This window comes from Rissa tridactyla, chromosome 2, assembly GCF_028500815.1.
Source record: "Rissa tridactyla isolate bRisTri1 chromosome 2, bRisTri1.patW.cur.20221130, whole genome shotgun sequence".
In the NCBI taxonomy this organism is placed as follows: domain Eukaryota; kingdom Metazoa; phylum Chordata; class Aves; order Charadriiformes; family Laridae; genus Rissa; species Rissa tridactyla.
Window position 1 is genome coordinate 75,625,245 of NC_071467.1, and position 18,798 is coordinate 75,644,042.

The window sequence follows — 18,798 nt, forward strand, 5'->3', positions numbered from 1 at the left end:
CGGGGACGGAGCGAGCGGTGTGATAACAAAAAAAAAAGGGTAAAAAAAAAAAAGCCCCAAAACAAACCCCATTCCTTTAAATACAGTAAAGAAGAGCCAGGGAGGAAGAAGGACCAACGAAGCGATCCTGTTGCGTTTCAACGTGGACATCTCTTTTACCGCGCAAAAGTTAGAAGAAGGAGCAACAGCCACAGCCGCCGCCGCCGCCCCGCCGAAGACAGGGGGCGGCCGGTCCCGGCCGCCCCCTGTCTTCGGCGGGGCGGCGGCGGCCCGGGGCTGCGGCTGCGTGCGGCGGAGGCGGGAGCGGGGCGGGGCGCCGCCGGGAGTCAGCTGGGAGCGGGGAGAGCGAGAGAGCGAGCGCGGTAGCGGCGGGGCGCCGTTAACACCGGGAGCCGGCGGCGGGCAGAAGTTTTCTCCGCAGCTTCCCTCCCGCAGCTTCGGGGGTGGGGGGGAAAGGGGGGGTGGTGTCGCCTTAGCGGAGGCGCGAACGTCCCCGTTTGGGTGTGCTTTGCCCCCCCCTTTTTTTTTGTTGCTGTTGTTTGTTTGAGTGGTTTAATTGCATTTTTACATTTTTTTATTATTATTTTCATTTTTTATTTTCATTTTTTACTTTGATTTCTTGCTTTATTTTTAATCTTTTGCTTTAATTATTGTTTTATTTGAAAATTACTTTTAATTTTTTGTTTTATTTTTAATTCTTTAAATATATTTTTTTTTTAAATTTTTTTTCGCTGCTTTTTTTTTGAGGCGCGTGGCTCCCCCAGCCTGCCGTCCCCCGCCCGTGCCCCCCACCCCTCCGCCGCCCGGAGGACCCCCGACCCCCCCACCCCCCCACCTCCCCCAACCCCACCTCATCCCCTCCCCTCCCGCCCTCCCTCCCTCTCGGCCCTTACCCCGACCCCTTTGCGCCCGCCCGAAACTTGGCGGGTCCGCGGCGCCCGGCGGGGAGGGTGCCGGCCGGCCGGCCGCCCAGCAGGTAAGGGGCCGGGGGGCGGTGCGGGGCTCGTAGGGACGGGGCGAGGCGGGGGGGGGTGTGGGGTGGGTGGTTGTCGGTGGTGGCTGCCCCCCGGGGAGCCACCGGCCGGGAGGAGAGGGAGGGAATCGCCGGCTCCTCGGTGTCTGAGGCCGGTGGGAGGAGGAGGGCGAGAGCAAACTTCCTTTTCCTGGGGCCGCCGGAGAATCCCCCCCCGTGCCCGCGGGGGACCGACCCCCGCGCACCTCCCGCCGGGGGGAGCCCCCGGGGCCGGGCGGGGGGCGGCCGGCGGCTGGTCGCCGCGGGGCTCGGCGGTCCTTTTCCCCCCGGCTCGGGGCTTCCGTGCCGCGTTTTGTTTGCTCGCCCGGCTGCCTGCCTCTCCCCAGCGGCGCCGGCGGCCGGGTTTGCCCGTCGCTCCGCGCCGGGAGGTGGGTGAAGACCTGCCCGGCTGCCGAAACTCCCCCGTGGTCGGTCGGTCCGTCCGTCCGTCTCCCCCCACCTTGTTCCCCGCCCCCCCATCATCGCTGAGTGTTTGCGGGAGGGCTGGCGGATGGGCAGCTGGCAGAAATGCCACCCCGGAGTGCTGCCACCTTCCTGCTCAGCCGCTGCGCGGACCTGCGGCGGAGCGGAGCCCGGTGCGGGAGAGGGGACCGCCCCCGGGCTCGGCAGAGGGGAGCACCGCCGCCCCCCATCCCCGGCCGCGCCGGAGGAGCCCCTCGCTGGCCCAGGAGACCCGAAATCGGGGGGGTTTTGGGGGTGGTTGCGGGGAAAGTGCTGGGTTTCTCCCCGGCGGGGAGAGCGTGGCTTCTCTCATTGTATAACTGTGGCACTGCGAGCTGAAACTGTGGCATCTTTATAAGAACAGTTTGCAGTTAATTGGTTTGGCAGATGAACTCCTGCACAATCCTCTCACCCGCTTCTGTTGCTTAAGTGCCAGCGCCCCCCCCCCCCCCTTTCCCCCTTTTCCCCCTGCTTCCCTTTGAAGCTTCGCATAGCTCTGTATTGCCAGCAGGATGGAAAGTGCTGATTCAGCAGCCTGGAGCCCCGCTCCATCTGAAGTGGTGGTCGGCCTGAAATGTTCCCATTTGTTGAAATGGGAACATGTGTTGCTGGTATGTCAAAACGGCATTGATCAGGCTTTCTTAAAACAGCCCCTAAGAATGCGGTTTGCTTTTCCCTTCGCTAAAGAAGAATGAATTTGGGCTTGGGGGGGGAAGTGAGAGAGGGGGGTAGGAGGGACGTGGGTAGCTACCGCCGTAAATTACACTTCTAAGGGACAGTTGAAATTGCGTTGCCTCATAAAGGTGCTGAGCAGTTCACTCGCTTTAACAGATTTTTGTAGGACGTGCAGCAGTGATGCGTTAACACTCCAACTGGTTCTATTCCTGCGTCTAGAGACTAGTTGTACTTAAAGCTCTAGAAAAGGTACGGAGAAGGGCAACAAGGCTAATCCTAGGATTAAAAGGAGTGAGTTACGAGGACAGGTTAAAAAAAAAACACCACAAATGCACGGAGATTAGAAAACCTGCGTGGAAAAAGGAAATATGCTTGAAACTTTAAATGGCAGCTCTGGCTGTGCTTCGTGATCGTTTTGGGGCTGGGGAAAGGTGCAGGGGGTCAGCGGGATGCTCGTCGTGTGAAGGATGCAGGGGCTCAGGAGGATGCTCTTCCTGGGCAGTGCCGGTCTTTCTGGAGGGCTTACCTCACTCCCAGTGGAGTAGAAGAAGGAGAGCTGTTCCAGAGCCGTGTTCCTCTGGCTGTCTTTGTACAGTTACCTAATATCAAGGCTGTTCAGGTTTTCTTTCTCCGAAGCAGAACTCTTTAAAATTCAGCACAACGTAGAGCAAATAGCAAAGCCTGAAGAGCAATGTTTGGTAGCCTTATTGCAAACGGTAAACTAATGGAGCAGCAGACCCTGACGCTTGCCTCCAGTGATCATTTTACCACGTTATACTCCTGATTTATTTTCTTCACTTGGACTTTATTTGTTCTTAAAGTAGGTCTTGTTTGCCCTGGCTACATATTAAAGATGTTGTGGTACTTCCATGGTTTTCCTTGGTTTTGTTAATCAAAATATCCCCTCCCTTACCACTGTGTGAGTTGGCTTTCATCCTCAGATACAGCCACACCTGGATTTCAGTAGTGTATTCCTGTGTTTTTTTTATTATGTAGTCCAAAAGTGCTGCCTAAATGCGAAATGGATCTCTGTGTTTCAGTTCTGCTTAAGCATGTACCCTGAATAAAACAAAATATTTCCAGCCCTCTATCTTGCAAGCACTTAAATGACTCTGGCAAGAACTGTCACAAAGGTTTGTTGGGTTTTTTTTTTGGTTGGTTGGGTTTTTTTTTTTTTTTTTTAGAAATCTTTGGTCGTCTTCTCAGCTGCGCTCGGGGTGTAAATGGGCGAAAAGTATTTGGATGTCTCCGGCAAAGGGATCCTTCCAAGGCGGGGAGTTCCCAGCTGGCAGAGGAGAGGCATAGCTGGGTCATGCGCTGCTTCTGCCAGCAGCATGGGAGTGTGGAGCTGAGCTGGGAGTTTGTTTTCTGACAGCACCGAACTAACAGATGTCCCTCTAGACTGTGAGGCACCGGCAGCTTCCCTGGGCGTGCGTGGCGGTGTCAGCGGGCTAGCCAGGGGGCTCCCGGGTAGCATCACGCTGGGGGGGACCATGCTGTCGCTCCTCTCCTCCCTTCTGACATGCCCCCGTGCACGTGGTTATGGAGCTGTACGGTGACAATGCTAAACGAGGCTGGATTTCTAGGCAAAGCTTCTCCTTTAGACCAGCTCTGTGTGGGGAAGTGCGCTCGGGTGCTTCTGCAGAGACCTGGAAACTGGGGGGAGTTGTGAGATGAACAGTGCCTTTTGACGACCAGTGGTACGCATTTTTAGGATGGACTTAAGTATTTGCTCAGGTAAAAATCTCACTGGTTACGGCAAACGCTATGGTGCAAAAAACATACCAAGTTTGTGCTGGCTAAACCTCTATGTGAACTTTATTAAGTGGGCTCGGGGGAAATGCTTTTCTTCCTTTTAAGCTGGTGTTTCTGTCTCAACTAAGACTAAAGAAACCTGCTTTTCTCTGTATTTGTCTCAACTGTGAGGCTATCGAAGCTGGTTCGCAGTGCAGCATTTCTCGCATGTGCCCACCTGGCCCAGTGTTTTCGCGAGCAGGGAGGATAACTCTTGAGAGCTCTGCCTCTGTCAGGCTTGCGTGAAGCTTGCCAAGTGGCTTGGCTACGCTGTGATTGCATAAGCCTCCTTCTGTAGGGAAGCAGGCTGAGAAGTTTAGGATTGTTTTTCTTGGAAACTGGACCTGCTCCTGGGCATGTCCAAAATATACCAGTTGCGACTCTTCACCTAGGGAAATCTAGGAATGGAGATCCTTTTCCTAAAAGGTGAAACTCCACAATCTTCTTAGGAATTACGGGTAATGAGGTTGCCGAGGAACCCTTCTATAAGCATGGTACTTTATTTACAGGTTTGCTATCCTTGCACTGCCTGCTAGTCAGGAGAGCACTTTGCAACCGAGGCTTGGATGTGGCAAAGCGGTCTTGCTCCCCATCAGTTTTTTCTCCCAAACCAGTGGTTATTATGAGACATAATATTTTCAAGTAAACAGATGTCACCTCATTGACTTCTCTTTCTTTATACTTGTTGAGCTGTGCACTTCTGAACTAGCCCCGTGCCAGGTCTTCCCTATTCTCATGCCATCTGTTGCATTGGATGATCTTTTTTGGACGGCAGTTCTTCCATTAGCTCAGTGGGGCTCCTCTGTTGTGTTGTGGATGTGGGGAGGACTAGCCAAGGAAGCCAGATTCCACTATGAGTGCAGCATAAAAGAAAATTGTTGATCAGTGTGAGGCACCTTGTCTACAAACAGACTGTTAATCTCTTCAGTGATGAAACAACCGGAATAGCCTGACTTTATGAGATCTGTTTGGATGTACTCTACAGTCCCTTTGCTGGCATGCTTTATTCCCCTGGGTGCTGTCTCTTCAGCAGATGTGAGAGAGGGACAGGCACTGTGTTTTTCAGGCAGGTACATGCATCTGAAAGTGGTAGCGTTTGTGGTTTGTAGCAGCTTTTTGGACTTATGTGCATAGGAGCACTGAAGATTGAAGGATTTGTGAAGTGAGTCGCTACTAGTGCCAAGTTATCATGAAACTCTCATTCTAAGAGATCTTCACATCCACACTGATGTACATCCATTGCCTGAAAACTCATCTCCCTCTTTGCTTTCCTAGGGTCTTTCATAAGTTGCAGATGGATCAGTTCATGCAGAGCAAATGGACACGGCTATCAGGACTGAAAGCATTGCAAGTTCAAGCCCTACTTTAGAGCACTGCCCTTGTGAACGGTTCTGTCTTTCCTGGGCTCCGTAACAGAAAAGACCAGAGATTTCTGTTTAATGGTGGAGAACCAGTGCTGTGAATGAACTTGAAAACTTGTTGGAAGACACTCTGATGAAAGTGTGAGGTTTTGAGCACTGGGTGAGTCATTTTCTGTTAGGAGAAGGCGGTGACGGCTATGTGGCTGCTTGGGTTTTTACAGGCAAACTACCCATAGTGGAAAGGACCAGAGACTCAAGTGTGGATTGAAGAAAAGTATAGGCAGGATGAATCATGTAGGTTCTTCAAAACCCAAAGTTAATGCTCATTTACAAGCTAAGAGAGCTTTTAATGAAACCCACTAATTGCATCCCAATTAGTTAACCCATGGGGAGATGCAAGTTACCACTTCTGAATGGCTACAGCAAAAACTGGCCATTGTGAAGACTGGTTGTTCTAAGTGGGTGATCTTTTTGGCGGAGTAGGAGACCTTCTCCAGCAGCATGGATAATACAGCATGCGACTAATAGTATAAGTTAGTGTGAGGGACCTTTTCCTTCCTGAAGCCTTTCAGAAACCTTTGATAAGTCATTTTTGGTAAGTCATTATATCTTTGGGATCAAATTATAACTTTGGAGAGAGGAAAATGGTAGAGGAAAACGTGTAGTTCTCTGATGTATGGTATGAAGTAAAATTATAGGTTGTATCAAGCTTGTAAATTGCTAGACTAGATCTGGCGTAATCTAGGCACATGTCATGAAAGTCTACTGCACTGATACTGAGAGGTGAAACATGTCTTTCTTGGAGAAAGCATGCAGCTTTCAAGACTGCTGACTTTGAGATTATGCTGGTTCAGGTATAATGGATAAGGCCTGTTTGCTAGAATAGTTTGATCTCTTCATGGAGAAAGGATCATCAGTGAGAAATTTCCCCTTTGCCCCATGAAGGTAGGACAGACTCTGCTCATTCTTCCTTAACCGAGAATCGGGGAGAGCGGAGTTCTAAGTCTTAATTATACTGTGCAGCGTATTTCTGAAAAGAGCTTTGGGACTATGGTGACAGTCATGGTCCTTGGGTGTAGAGGTGATGAGTGCCCTAGATGAGTTTGCTGGGAACACCACGACCATGTCTGCGTTCTCTTCTTGCAGGCAGATACTGTGGAGTATCTGAGGAAGAAACGCGGTGTACTATTTCTGCTGTACTCTTTTGTTGGACTCCAGCAGAAGACTGCAAGAGGTTTTCCCATTATCTTACCCTCCTGCTGCTAAGCTGTCATCCTTAGGCCAACAGCAACAAGTTGAGCAGTTATGTTGATCTTAATGCCCAACAGTTGCATTAATGATTACAATATTAACTATTGGACACTCCTGTTGCTCCAGCAGTGCTATTCAAACAATGTATTTCTTAGTGAGTGTTCCAGCTTTTTTTTGGAGGCCAAACCCAAGGAACATGGGCAAATTCCAAAAAGGCAGTTTTACACAGGCAGGTCATGATGAATAGGGTAATTGTAAACACATGTTTGGTTAAACCACTAGCAAACCAGCTTCTGATTCTTCCCAGCCTCCATCAATGCCAGCTTCTACTAGTTCTCAACAGGACAAAAATAGGAAATGACTTTCCTGGCAGGCAAACCGTAGAGGAAATGCCATGCCATCCCATCAGAATAAACCTATAGCCCAGTGGGAAGGAACTCTCCTGCTGAGCCGCAGTCGGGTTTTCTTCATTTGTTCACAAAGTACACTTCAGAGCGCGGTCCTTACACTCCCTTCACGCTTAACTGCTGCAGAATCTGTGTCAACAGAGAAATTGGAGAAACCAAGCGGCCACTCTGAAGCCGAGCCTGTGGTTGCTGAAGGCTGCGCATAAGTAGGGGTGGATAATAGTTCATGACACCAGTATCATTCTTCCATTATGCATCCCTGGTGAGAAAATCAATAAGCAGGGAGAATCTCTTAAGTCTGCAGACTCTTTTCATTGTGGAGATTAGCACTTGATGAACGCTTGGAAACTTCTTTCAATGTCCAGGATCTAAATTCTGCCTTTCTGATGACTTGATCAAGTGGCTGCTGCTCTGTCCTAACTTAAGTTGTTGGTTCATAGCACAGACTTAAGTTTTCAGAAGCTCTTTTTTTCTTCATTTAGCTTAATTTCTAGGTTATCTTCAGGTGCTAATTTTGGTTTTGAAACCATGGGGAAGGGAGTCCTTGAAATGTCACTCAAATCTCTTTGACTGCAGATGTTCCTGCTACAGAACGGTTTGACGTTTAAACGTAGTCAGGGAGTTGCAGCTGGGCTCTGTGTCTATGTATGCTTCATATGTTTTTAGGGTGCTTTAGATTTCAAAATGCACTGGCAGGAGGGATTTAAATCCTTTGGAAAAGGAAATATTGATAGAAAATTTTTCCATGTCTTGATTTTAATGGAGGACAGTAGGACAAGATAGTTACATTTAGTTTACTGTGAGGGTGGTGAGGCACTGGAACAGGTTGCCCGGAGGAGTTGTGGATGCCCTGTCCCTGGAAGTGTTCAAGGCCAGGCTGGATGTGGCTTTGCGCAGCCTGGTCTAGAGGGAGGTGTCCCTGCCCATGGCAGGGGGGTTGGAACGAGATAATCTTTAAAATCCCTTCCAAGCCAAACCATTCTGTGATTCTACCTATTGGAAAGGATCAGACCAGAGGATTTCAAGAGCTGGAATAAAAATGGAAAAGTGATATTTTCTGTGGTTTTTTCTTTTCCTCTTTCCTTCTTTCCTGTGACGTTCATCTATGCCAAACTACTAGGTACAGATTCATATAGGAGAACGTTCTCTCTCCTTAAATGGGAACTGGAGGGGCGGGGGGGTGAGAAGGACTGGGGGAAGGTAAAATCTGTGGGTTGATGTACTGTTAGTATACTGTTAAAGCTCTGAGCATCCTTGGAAAGGAATGAGGAGCTTTTATTATATCAAAGCACAAGTGTGGAGTTAAACTTCAAGGAGCTGGAAAAGCTAAAAATTCAGAAGCTTGTGATATTTTTGTCTTGTGCCAAAGCCTTTCTTAAAAGGCCTGCTTTCCCTTCTGTCTCAAATGTATTAAAGTCCATTTAGGAGAATGTTAAGGGAGAAATATGTATTACAAGGCCATTGATTCTTCCCAAATTAATGCCTTGTGGGTGATCATTCTTCATTCTAATAGCTGCTCGTGCTGACATCACCCGAGATGTCAGGGGATTATGTCAGAATTCAAGCCTTGATGTTTTGCAGAACAATGGCTCAAGTGCTGGCAGACGCTCTCTCCGTGGGTAAGGTTGCTTTTGTTTTTCCTGTCCAGCTCGAACTGTGATGTTCCAGTTACTGTACTTGGTCACAGCAAGGGGTGTAGTAAACAAAAACAATTTCCAAGAGAAAGGTGTCAGTGCAGCACAATTGTGAGGACAAAGTACTACTTGCTTCTATATCTTATGCTAGAGGCAGATTTGCCACCAGTATCTGTAATCTAGACACAAAAATGCATTAGTTTTTAACACTTTTAAATCTCTTTTTTTTGTGATGTTTTTTTTTTTTTTTCCTGCTGTGATTAAATGTTTCGTTCCAGGAATCCTGAAGTCCAAAAAGTTAAGGCTGAAAGTTTCCTTTCTTTTTTTTGTTTTGTTTTAGTTACTGTTTTCAAATGATGGTTCTTAATGAAGGCCTTCTAAGGGGAAGGCAACCAAAGCTGCCCATTATTATGCTCTAGAAATCATCAAAATAGAATGTCACAGATCATACATGATTTTCAAGAACTCATATAACTTTTGGTATTCTTTCCTGGTAGGCTATTATAACACTGCACATAGTCATGACATTTAACATTTGAAAAGATGTTTGGAAAGATCTGGAAACATTTACCAAGCTGGGAGGGGTGGCCGACACTCCAGAGGACCGTGCTGCCATCCAGCGTGACCTGGACAGGCTGGAGAGCTGGGCAGAGAAGAACCAAATGAGGTTCAACAAAAGCAAGTGTAGGGTCCTGCACCTGGGAAGGAAGAATGCCAAACACCAGTATAGGTTAGGGGCGGACATGCTGGGAAGCAGCTCTGAGGAGAAGGACCTGGGGGTCCTGGTAGACAGCAAATTATCCATGAGCCACCAGTGTGCCCTTGTCGCCAAGAAGGCCAATGGCATCCTGGGCTGCATAGGGAAGACTGTAGCCAGTAGGTCGAGGGAGGTCATTCTCCCCCTCTGCTCTGCACTGCTGAGGCCACAACTGGAGTACTGTGTCCAGTTTTGGGCTCCCCAGTTCAAGAGGGACAGGGAACTACTGGAGCGAGTCCAGCGAAGGGCAACCAAGATGATTGTGGGACTGGAGCACCTCCCTTATGAGGAAAGGCTGAAAGAGCTGGGACTCTTTAGCCTGGAGAAGAGAAGGTTGAGGGGGGACCTGATTAATGTTTACAAGTACCTAAAGGGTGGGTTTAAGGAGGACGGAGCCAGGCTCTTTTCAATGGTTCCCAGCGACAGGACAAGGGGCAATGGGCACAAGCTAGAACATAGGAAGTTCCGTTCAAATACACGGAAAAACTTCTTTACAGTGAGGGTGACAGAGCACTGGAACAGGCTGCCCAGGGAGGTTGTGGAGTCCCCTTCTCTGGAGATTTTCAAGACCCGCCTGGATGCAGCCCTGAGGGATGTGGTTTAGGCAACCCTGCTCTAGCAGGGGAGTTGGACTACATGATCTCTAGAGGTCCCTTCCAACTCTGAAGATTCCGTGATTCTGTGATTCCGTGAAAGGTTTCAGAAGAGGCATTGGTTTGTTTTTCTTCTAAAAGGCTTCAGAAGAATTGAGCCGGGGCTATGACATGAGCCGTAGGACTGCAGAGCAAATGCTGTTTGGGTTGCTGGCATCTCTGATGTGTGCTCAAGCTTGTTTTGTGTTCAGCATGCATTTTTTTTGTTCTACAACTGATGCTAAAAAGGTCAGGAAAAATCTCTGTGGAGTTCCTTGCTAGCAAAGGCGGAGTACATTGTCAACACATGGAAAGTCAGAGGAGCATTGCAAAGAATGTTGCAGCTGATGTGGTGCGTGACAGGATGAGTTCAGGTGTGTGATGACATTTGCAACACTTGATTGAGTTGTGGTCCGGGAGCTTCCCTCTCCCTGCTTTCCACCAGTGGCCTTTGGAAAATAGCACTGCTGGTACAGTCTTTGGTGGGAGAATGGCATTGCAAGATGCTTTGCTGGTCTTAGCTAATTCGCGTAAATGTGTAATTTATCCTCGTTTACTTGTTCTATGGAGTTCTGTGCTGTAACAGCCCGACTTTTAGTTTTTCTTGTATTTGTCTCTCAGAACTTCTGGGGCCCGTCATGCCCAACCATCCAACTCTTCCTTATATAAGATTTGTTCCCAGGGTCTGTTTCATTTAAAATTCAGATGAGCTAAGGTGACATTTCTGCAGGTGATGTGAGGTAGCCTATCAGGTCAATTGGGCAGCTCTTCGTAGTTTTGGGGAGACAGCAAGTGTGCAGCCATGAGTGATAGAAGTCATTTCTTCCTTTCTTAGTGTGCTGAAAGACAAATTTCTGTTGTGAAGAATCTGCAGTGTGAGTAGGTGAAGAAGCTTTTCCCCTGGAAAACAGGCAGGTCTTAATTTCTCAAAAGATGTGGGCCATGCTAAGAGCTCACTTCTACCAAAAGATGATGTTGTTTTTGTCAGAGCATTTGTGTCTTTTACGTTGGGCCTACTTGGTCATTCATTGCACATGTTCATGGCTGACTCTATCTGGGTAGAAGGGTGTCCTGCATACTTGTTTTTTATGGGATTGGTTTTCTTCTGGATTAGAGGATGGGATCGGCTCTTGGAAGCGCGTGATGGGGCAGCTGAGGTGAGGTGCCCTTTCAGGTAAAGGAAAGGGAAGAAATGGGAAAGAGAAGAATTGGGATGCTCTCTCCTTTTGGTGGTAGCAAACTGCTGGGTCAGCTTGGCCAGGGAAGCCTACTGATTTGTCTGAAGACCCAACATGGGGTTTTTCCGTGTGAATTCCAACAAACGTTATGGAGCTACACAAGCAAACAAGCTAAAGACTAGACCTGGCTTTGCAGAGTGTCTCCAGAGCCACCCGGTGTTTGCAAGGTTTACCTGTTAAAGGGAGTTTTCTACAATGTGTGCGGGGGGTTAGGGAAAAGAACTGGTGTTAAACTTGTGTCTGATCTATACAATACCCTGAAGTGTGAATCTGAGTAGTGGTGTCTTTACTCATATAATTTTTTCAAATTTTTCTTTTTTTTAAGAAAACAGACATGTGTTGTTGGGTTGTTTTCTTAAAATGAATATGAAATATGTCAGTGCTAGGTGGGGTTTTTTATTGAGCAACTCAGCTGTAACAAAAACGTTACTATTGCTCTTGCACATTTAATGATGATAAAAATAGCACCTCCATGGCTTCAAAAGATTATGTAAGGTATGTGAAGCTGTATTTTATTATATGATCGTCATAAACCAGAGCAACCGAGGAAGTAACTGGTAATAAATCCATCATTATTCATATTATGAGAAATATCGTGCATAATAGCTGTTCATACTTATGACAGTGCTATGAGGAACACTGAAGATTTGGTTGACTTGCCCTGAAATGTTGTGGTAAAACATACTTGTTTCAGGCCAGTTACTGGCTGAAATGTTTTTTTCCTGGAACGTCTCGGCTGTTCCCAGTCTCGCGGTCCCAGAGCTGCCTGCGAGCTGGTTCAGCCGCTCCGCTCTGACCAAGCCAAGCATTTGACTTTCTGTAGCCAAAGTCAAGTAAAGGCGCTAGAGGTGTCAGCTCTCGTGTCTACTAGGAAAAGGCCTGGGTTGGCTGTTGGGCAGATCTGGCCCATAAACTCCTGTGACTCTTGAGGGGCTGCCTTGGATAGAACTGCAAATTTCTCAGCCTTGCTAAAGCTAGCATGTTTTAGCCTGGAAAAAAAAAAAAAAACAACAAAAAAAAAAACCCCAAAAAACCCCCAAACCAAACAAACCACCCTGCAAAGTGAAAACCAAAATAAGTTCTTTAGTAATTTTGATTATTATTCTTGCCTGTGGCAAATGTGAAATTGTTTTGGGGGCAAGATGACATGTCATGGCTTTCCTTCGTTTTACCAAACGGAGCTGGGGAAGACACGGAGTTTGGGTTCTCGGGTTCTGGATTGCACAGCAGTGACCAGCCTTTCTCTTCAGGAATGTTTCTGGTTGGCTTTTTCCATAATTTTAAAACAAAAAAAGTTTGAGCTAATTGACTAGCTGAGTCTTTCTGTCTGGCTACCAAGTCTGTGAACTCTTGGATGGACTGAGGAAGACATCTTTTCTGAGCCTTCATTATATGGGTCTGCATCTGTCTAAAAACAGTTTGTCTTTTGCAGTCATTTGGGGAGTGACAAAACATATATTAAATGTTCTCTCCATCCCCTGTGTTTTACTTCAAGCACTCTATACGCTGCTGAACGAAGTTCAGGTTCTATAACAAATGTTACTCATAATGCTTAAATCGCTTTGCATAGCTGTATTAGGTTTTTGGGCTACTGAGATGAAGGAAGTAATGAATGAGAAGTACGCAACCACGTTAATGTGCCCATAAAATTACAAATGCCAAATTTCTTCCTCTTCTCAAGATATCCGGCCAACTTGTATGCTTCATTTCATCCATGTCGTGTCGGTACTGACTTTGGCAGTGATTCAGAGAAGACTCATCCAGCCAGAGAAGCATTCATGGGACAATTTCTTTTTTTAATTTATTTATGTATTTTATTTAAAGTGGGGATTGAGGCTTTCTTCCTGTGCGCAACTGCGGCTTGTCTAAAGTCAATGTTTTGAGTATGGCTCTACATTCAGGCTGTGTGGTCAGAGTGAATTTTTGCCTAAAACTTTGGTTGAGCCATAAATTGTTGCACTGTGTGGGCAACGACGCTTTCATCCAGTAGCTGGTCTTAGCTCACCTCTTCCTGCTAGTATGCTCTAATTCTGCAGTCGTAACTCTGTGAAGCCAAGCAAGGAAGCGTGCGCTTTGTGTGAGCAGCTTGTGAGCTCTTCTAAATCCTGGCTGGCTATGCAGAAAGAGCAGAGGTTCCCAAACCGTTTTTTTCTGCTCCCCCTCCTGTCCTGAGGCCGGGGCTGCAGCTCCTCCTTCCTCAACAGCATCATCTTCTGTTTCCAGCAGTCCTGTGGCCATGCTGTCTCCCTTCCTGGCTGCCCAAATGCCCCATTTCTCTCTCTGGGTTGGAGGGTGTGTGTGCATCTCCAGGTTGTGACAACTGACAGAAGTCCCCAGTGGTGATTAAGTTCAGGGAGTTGGGGTTGGTGGTGAGCACCGGTGCTGTGAAGTAGAAGAGGGAAATGTCTTTAATAGGTGTACCTAGAGGGAGAGGATACTGCTGTAAGACCAGTTTGTCACTTGTGCTTTGCACTGTGTTAATGTGCTGTACTGACACCGTGAGCGAAAGCAGGTTTTCATGGTAGAGACTGTGTCCACAGTACAGAGTTTCTGGAATATCTTACAGATACCGAAGACTTCACAAAGTATCTCTGATGAGCATTGACACAGAGTTCAGTGGTATGCTTGAGTCTGCTATGCATGTAATAATTGATCTGTAGATAAAACTGAGTATTTAGTCAGTATTTTGGGAAGATGAGGGGAAAAGGTGAAAGGAAGAATGCTTTGCTTCTTGTGGCCAGGGTGACAAGTGTCCTTCTGCTGGTCAGGATTAGGGCATTGTCAGCACGGTATCAATTGAAACTTACTGGTTTAGTGAGGGGGGTATGTACTCTGAATACATGTACTATACTATACAGCTCCTTTATGGCTCCTGAGTGGGGCGTATCTCCTCTGAAGTTCCTTAAAAACAGCTAGGGTTTCTGTGTCGCCTCCCGCAGGCATTGAACACTCCATCGGTACCCCTGGGACCTTATGACAAAGCCTTTCATCGATGTGATGTGCGCAGGGCTGGTTCGTGTCAGAGGGTGCCATGGGAGCCATAGTTTCAAGCTGGGCTGGGGAGATGTTGGGCTCGGTGGCAGGGTGGAAGCTTTGCAGGGATGTGTCCGTGTGTGGAGCTGAGGGGCTTGGAGGAGAGAGCTTCAGGCGATGTCTTCCTGTGGTCTGCTGGGATACTTTCAAAAGTGCTGCTGTAATGGGGTAGCTCATGCTACCTGTCACTGTAGCCATCTCAAATTATGTCCCTAGAAAAGCAGTAGGCTGAAAGGATTGTATCAAAAGTGGCTTTCACCCGAGATGCCACCTCCGATATCCATTAGCAGTTTAAAATTAACCAAGTAGTCTAGCCAGCTCAAATGAATCTTAATGACTTTCTGCCACTTTTATTAGAAGAGTCTGTTTACAACCTTGTTCCCTTAGCGCAGCCTGGATTGCAAATGTTTGTTGTTGGGTTGTTTTTTTTTTTTTTTAATCAGTGAAGATGATTTTGCAGCATGGCTGTAATCTCTCTAAAGATTTGTCTGGTAAATGAAGAAATAACAGGATTTGTATAAACCAAAGCAAAGCAGCCCAGAGTAGCTATATCCTAAAACTGACCTAACCTATAAAGCTTTGAATTGCAATGCAATCTTCCACCAGGGAGCACTGCAAAGTCTCCCTGCCCTTTTGCATCCTATGAGAAAGGATTGAGCCATCTCATTCTTGGGGAGGAAAAGCTGAATACAGAAGAACTTAATTACAGACTAAAAATGTAAAATTCAATGAAGACTGTAAATTTTACCCTGGATTTTGGATGTAAATGAACATAAACTTAAAATGTTTTTTGGCTTTTTGTTGTGATGTTTACTGTAAAAGAAAGAAAATATTCCAATCTGCTTTTGAGGATCTAATTGGCTTTTTTCCTAAGTGATCTCTCTGCTCACATCAATTTTTTTGCAGCGGTGGGAGGGGAGCGGAGAGGGAAAGCTACTTTAAAGGAGAGAGTTTGGGAGACATGGTGAGATCCTGGAAGAGAAGGCACAAAGAAGGGCTATATTGACACAGCTCTCAACTGTGACTTGATTTCCACCCCCCATGCACCTACTTCTCAGTGATGTGAGTAGAGAAGGAATCAAACTGATTCACATAGTCATGGAAGTATTTCTAGTGTGATGGAAAGAGAAGGCAAAGCAGGCTTCCCCCCCCAGCCCTGGGGTGAAGATGATGTGATGGGTGGGAGAGATCACAGCACAGTTAGATCATGGCTCTGAAGGTGATTACTGATATGATGATCTTTTCGGAGTAACACTGACACTTTGTTGGAGCTGCTGTCGGGTGTCTGTATGGGAGAAACCTGCTGTTCCTGGGTGCTCTGTTTTGCCTGTGTGATGGGTGTATTGCTCTGAGTTTGCTTCCACATCCCAGCTCATGGAAATTAAATTCTCCGAGATGATGATTGCCTCTTCAAATGTGGAGGAAGTGTTAGGAAGAAGAAAAAAATGGGGAGATAACCGAGTATTTATACCACAATGCATGGTAAACATCCTGCTTGCGATACAGGTAGCTAATTCACATCTAACGCTTGGCCTGACTTCAGTCCTGGTCTAAACCACAAATGTTGCTTTTGAGTAGATGTTTATTTGCCATGTCCTGTGGTCTGGTGGCCGTTCGGGCAGCCGGGGATTCCAGGGTTGACCACACAGTGAGGTGCCTCAGCACAAATGCTTCTGCTCTGCATGCAAACGGTGGCACGTCTGTACTCCATGAAATGGCTCAAGTATCTTGACTTAAAATGTCTACACTTATTGTATATTTTGTATATTTTTACTTTTTAGGGTCCCCCCCCTTTTTTTTTTTCTTTTTTCCCCAGCCCTGTCGCTCTTTAGGTGTGACTAGTAATTTGCCTTTGTGGACTGTCAGCCTCATACTCCAGGATGCCAGTATCTGCAGTTATAAAGATGCAAAGCTGCAAAGCAGGGAGCGGACAGTCACTCCTGATAGTGAGGGAAGGGCACTGGTGCTAATCCAGTAAATCCACAGCAGGGCCCCTCCCACGCATAGGAACCTGATCGTAACTCGTCACTGCTGTTGCTGTGATATTTACATATAATGCCTGTTTCTTAAAACAAGACGAGGTTAGATCTACCCAGGTTTAAGGAAAACTGCACAAACTAGCCTTAAAATATTTCTCCCTGAATCAGCATCTTACTCTGGGATACTCAAGAAAAGACGGCAAATGATTGTCTTTTTGACACTGTGTGATATAAAGCAAATGCAATTCCAAAGCCACCCTTGAGCCTCTGTGGCATGCTTAAATGTCTTCCAGTTGCATGGTTAAAGGCTAAAATAAGTCTTGTATCCAGGACTGGTGGATTTGGGAGACTTGTGAAATGCACGTCCCCAGCTACTTGCATTGATGCAAATGGTGGGGGCCAAACTGTGGTGTGTGGGGAGGGGAACTGGAGAGAGAAAACTGGCTGAATAAGATGAAAATGCTTGCAGTTATTTCTAATCAGAGTTTCTTTCCTGTAAATACTCCCAGAGGCTTTACATAGTGAGAAGAAACGCAGACGCAGTTTGGAATATGCTGGTGAGTACAGCTCAATGCTCACAATTCATGAGCTAAAAAAAAATTGAAGGGATTGAGGTTTTGGGTTTTTCTCCCCAAACCTCTGGAGACGCTTGCTACTGAGTAAGTGTTAATGCCAAGCTGCAGGAGGACAAGGTTGCACCTTACAGTACTCACTTCAGTTAATTGTGCTGGGGAAGCTCTTCTGGAAGAAGAGATGCCTCCGCTTTTGGTACCCCTCAAAAACCTGACAGCCAGTGAAACCTTAGGATTTTGATCTGCGGCTCATAGATTGTGGCTAAGCATATAAAAATATTCAAGACATTAGAGTCAAAGTGGTATTTCTGCTGTTTGTCTTCCAGAGTGAGACTTGAGAACAAAATTCCCAGCGTGGCTCTGTGCACGGTGTTGGCTGCGTGTCTCTGTTGTCAGGTTCCGGTTTGTTTGTAGCGTTAGGATGTAGTTGGATCCTTGTATCAACAGAGGCAAATACAAGGGTTAGACTTTTTTGAAAAAGATACTTTAATATGTAAGGTTTGCAGTGGGCTGTTTATTGGGTTCTGTTTTGGTTTTTTGTTCTTTAAAGACATTTTGGCTCTGAAGGTTGAAGTTGGCATGCAGCTCGTTGGTATTCTCATTTTGGGTAATGTCCTTATAAGAAAAAGCGGAGACGAGGCATCCATGATCCACGTGAGGCTTACTTTTTCTTTAAGCACAGCTCTAGATCTGGAGAGGAGACTTTAGAGAGGTCAACTAGTCAATGAAAAGCTGGAGTACAGTTGTGCTTTTTGATAGCAGTTTGGTGACAGTGATGGGGAAACTCCGCGTACTCCCCAGACAGTCTGTTGACTCATTGGTTTTTTCCTTTTAGCGATGTTTGACTTGGTGTTTTTCTTTCCTCTTTCCCCAGTGCCCTCACACCACACCCTCCTTGCCACTCCACCCAGTACTGTTTTTCCTAAGTCATCTTTGTTGCTTTTTAAACCTTTCTGTTTCTTCTTCTGAAAGTTGTGGGCATGGAGAACAGACTCTTCCCTCTTCTTTTGCAGCAGGCTTTCATATATTTGAAAGATACCATCATGACCCTTACTTTCTCTTCTTTTGGCTGAGCTCCAGTTCATTCTGTTTTTTCTTTTTTCCTCCCAGATGTCGTGTTTTTCTAATTCTGTGATGGTTCCTATTGCTTTTGCTTGGATTCTTTCCAGTTGATCTTTTCCAAAATTTGCTGAAGACTGGATACAGCACCGTGCTGGAGGCTTTATCAGCCATGAGTAGAACAGGACTGTTGGTTCACGATTCTCACGTATGTTCCTCTGTACAGTCCTATATGGCATTTGCCTCTTTCGCAACAAAGAATTTTCCAGTTTCTAAAACTTGCTTGGAATTCAGTCTTCCAGCAAGTTGGCAGCTTTAAGTTAGCAGCTTCCCCAAGTTTAATGAGTGTCACTTTCTCCTTCATTATCTAGATCATTAGTATTGGAATGGTGTGGGACCAGGGCGGAGCTCTGCAGAGGTTATTCAGTATGTCACACTATTTTGTGAGTCTTTCCGTTTTGACTCTGAGCAAATGGTAGGTCAGTGCAGTTATCCAGTGCCTTTCAAATTTGCCATAAGACAGCTGTTTGCATCGATAACTGTATGGCAGAGTTTTCTTAACTTTTCATAAGAATGTAGCTTGAATCTTTTGATGTGGTTTTGCTAATGTCAAGATACAGTGTCTGCTGCTTCTTTGTTCCTAAAATATATTATTCTGCCACATTAGGAAGTTGAGTTGGTTTGACCTGGCTTATCCATGGACAATCAGTTCTTGTTGAGTTTAATCTCTTAATTTCTTCTTGGTGCTAGCAGATAGGTTTAACAGCAATCCACCTGCAAATAAGCAACAACTATCGTTCTTCAGGTTCTTCTTTCTACTCCTTTCCCCTCCCACTTCTTTGGGGTATCACTGTTTGCCGTTCTTCAGCCTCTGTTACTGTGTTGGTCCTCTATGAACTCTGAAAAATAACTGCTAATGGTTTGAAGCTTTA

General features: G+C 46.4%; 1 protein-coding gene across 1 annotated transcript in view; it reads left to right on the top strand.

Moving 5' to 3' along the window:
- Positions 1-868: 868 nt before the first annotated feature.
- The window catches only part of GRB10 (growth factor receptor bound protein 10), a 152,252-nt gene continuing 134,322 nt past the window's right edge, over positions 869-18,798 (top strand). Inside the window, exon 1 of the mRNA XM_054189893.1 lies at positions 869-976. The gene's annotated coding sequence lies outside the window, so the exon portion shown is untranslated. The remainder of the gene's footprint in view (positions 977-18,798) is intronic.